This window comes from Austrofundulus limnaeus, unplaced genomic scaffold, assembly GCF_001266775.1.
Source record: "Austrofundulus limnaeus strain Quisiro unplaced genomic scaffold, Austrofundulus_limnaeus-1.0 Scaffold2924, whole genome shotgun sequence".
Classification (NCBI taxonomy): Eukaryota; Metazoa; Chordata; class Actinopteri; order Cyprinodontiformes; family Rivulidae; genus Austrofundulus; species Austrofundulus limnaeus.
In genome coordinates this window covers 1-3,100 of record NW_013955326.1, presented here as the reverse complement: position 1 = coordinate 3,100, position 3,100 = coordinate 1, and positions in this window count along the sequence as shown.

Genomic DNA, 3,100 nt, shown 5'->3' with positions numbered 1-3,100 from the left:
CTTTTACAGCGCACTCAGGTGTACTTCTGTGTTAAGTTAGTTTCATTTCCAGGCAGCTGATATATTCATTTTTCAAGAATAAAAATTTAATACTAACAATTGTTTTATGTAGATGGATGAGAAGAATTCAAATGCAATTATGTAAAGGCAGACAAAGTGGCAAAATAATTATACACATAAGAAAATAAAAACGTTCCATAAAGGAATGCATATCAGAGGTCTATACCGTACTTAAAAAATAAAAGTAACATTACCTTAACAGAAAATGACTTTGGTAAAAATAAATTTCTCTGATGAGAAAAGTACTTAAGTAAAAGTGGTAAAAATGTTCACAAAAATTGAAAAAGTAAAAGTARTTTTACACACTCTCTAAGAAATAAACTGCTGAATTTACTTAACTAAACTGGTTCCACTAAACCATGTTGAGGAAAMTTGTGTATTGCCTCATATTTACTCTGCTGGGTTTAGTGGAACCTGTTGACATAACTTGATTGAGTAAATTCAACACTTCATTTTTCAGAGCGCATAATCAACTCCTTTCATGATGACATATTTCATTTTGTAACAAGTAATTAGGTGTTAAATTTTAAAGTAAAGAAGTAAAAGTACCAATTTTAGATTTTAAATGTAATGAAATAAAAGTAAAAAAAACCCAAATACTTCGCAAAATTACAAATCCTCCAAAAAATTACTGTAACAACGTAAATATACCATGGGATATCCGATAATATATTTAGTTACTATTAACCTCTGTATATCACCGACTAAATTATATGCCAAAGTTTGAAACAAAGATCTTGTGTGACCTGTTTGCACTCAGAATATGTGTTGATGATGACTCTCCATTACTACCACATCAAAGTTTAGCTCAGTATTTGGGTAGTAACTAGTTACATTTACTCAATTACATTCACTTGAGTATTTTTTTCAGAAAAAAATATTCTTTTGTGAGTAGTTTTATCACACTATGCTTTACTTGAGTAATATTATTACGAAGTGTTGCTACTCTTTAGTAAATTTCTGAATACTCTACCCARCATAAGTAACTTCACTAAATGAAGAACAAACATGTTTGAACAAGAAATGCAACAGAGAAACACACCCACAATTTGTGTTAAAGTCAGACCTTGTTTGTACACAAACTTTGTTTTCTAATGATATTTTCTATCTGATGAGACATTTGGAAGCCAAGTGAAGATATGGTAGACAGTACATATTTATCCTGAATATATATATATAGTTTCATAATCAGAACAATTTCCCTTGGAAAAAGTGTTTCTTCTGGAGTTTTTTATTCTGTATGTTATTTTTTGCACTCATTTTCTTAATTTTAGTCTTTAAAAACACCAGATTTTACAAAAAACTTTCCTTTCATTTAAATCTGACGACATTTTAAAAATACTAAATCAAATGTTATGATCAGTTACTCAGTACTCAAGTCGTATTTTTATGAAATACTTTTTTGACCCTTCTTGGATAGCTAATTTTTACTTTTACTTGAGTAAAAAGATGTTAAAGTAGTGCTACTCTTATTTGAGTACAACTTTGGGGTACTCTACCTACCTATGAATAGTTGCACATTGGATAAAGTATTTTTTTCTTTGTTTAGCTGTGGCAATCAAATGTAAATGGACATCCAATGATTACTTTTTGAAAGTTTCATTAAATTCTGTTCTGTAGCTGATGAGATATTTTGTGTTGGGCATGACTTTCAACTACCTCACCAAACATTTGAATTGTAGTTTTCTTTGCATTTTCTAAGTTAAAAATAGAGGATGTATTAAGTATTTTAGGCACAACCCTGAAGCRGTCTGAGCACTTTATGACAGGAATCATCTGCATCATTCCAGCACAGCAGTGACTCATTGATCAGCTGCTGGATACCAGATGACAGAGTGGGTTTATGCAATTTCTCATGACAGCACTGMAACCCCACACTTTGATCATTTTCTTTTCTTCTTTGCGCCTTCTTTTGCCACGCCAACCCCCACCATATGTACTATACACATCTTTATATAATTATAACAGTGAAATAATTCRAATAATACTTTAATCTTTCACCATTTGGTTAATTTTTTGATTTAATCTACTTTTATTSAATGGTGTTGATGGGATTTAACTGCCGTGATGCATAAATAAGATGTAACACTGATTTAGTTTCATCTGGATAGCTCATAGGGAATATCTGGGTTCCTCTCCTCCGAGACCTGAAGCGGAGAAGGAGATGGGTAGTTTACAGTTGTCTTTTCAAACATTTACAAAATTTGGGTTTAGGTCATTTTTTTTAATACAAGCATGAAAACAAAGCATWGATGCTTTTTTGAGTAAAGCAAATCATTCGACTGTTTACCAAAAACGCAATGAGGCCTACAAAGAAAAGAACACAGTACCTACAGTCAAATATGGTGGAGGTTCAAAGATGTTTTGGGGTTGTTTTGCTGCCTCTGGAACTGTCTGCCTTGACTGTGTGCAAGGCATCATGAAATCTGAAGATTACCAAAGGATTTTGGGTTGCAATGTAGGGTCCAACGTCAGAAAGATGGGTTTGCGTCCTAAGTCAGGGGTCTTCCAGCAGGACAATGAGCCCAAACATACTTCAAAAAGCACCCAGAAATGGATGGAAACAAAGTGCTGGAGAGTTCGAAAGTGCCAGCAATGAGTCCGGATCTAAATCCCATTGAACACCTGTGGAGAGATCTTAAAATTGCTGTTGGGAGAAGGCACCCTCCAAATATGAGAGACTTGGAGCAGTTTGCAAAAGAAGAGTGGTCCAAAATTCCAGTTGAGAGTTGTAAGAAGCTTTTTGATGTTTATAGGAAGCGATTGAATTCAATTTTTTTTCTTTTTCTTTTTTGCAAAGGGTGTGCAACTAAATATTAAGTTGAGGGTGCCGATAATTTTGTCTGGCCCATTTTTGGAGTTTTGTGTAAAATTATGTCAAATTTGCCTTTTTTCCTCTGTTTTTTATGTTGTTCCAATGAACACAAAGGAAATAAATGTGTAGAACAAAACAAATTGTAATAATTTTCTGGGAGAAATACTTTGTTTTCTGGAAAAACTTCAGGGGTGCCAACACTTTCGGCCATACAGTATATATATA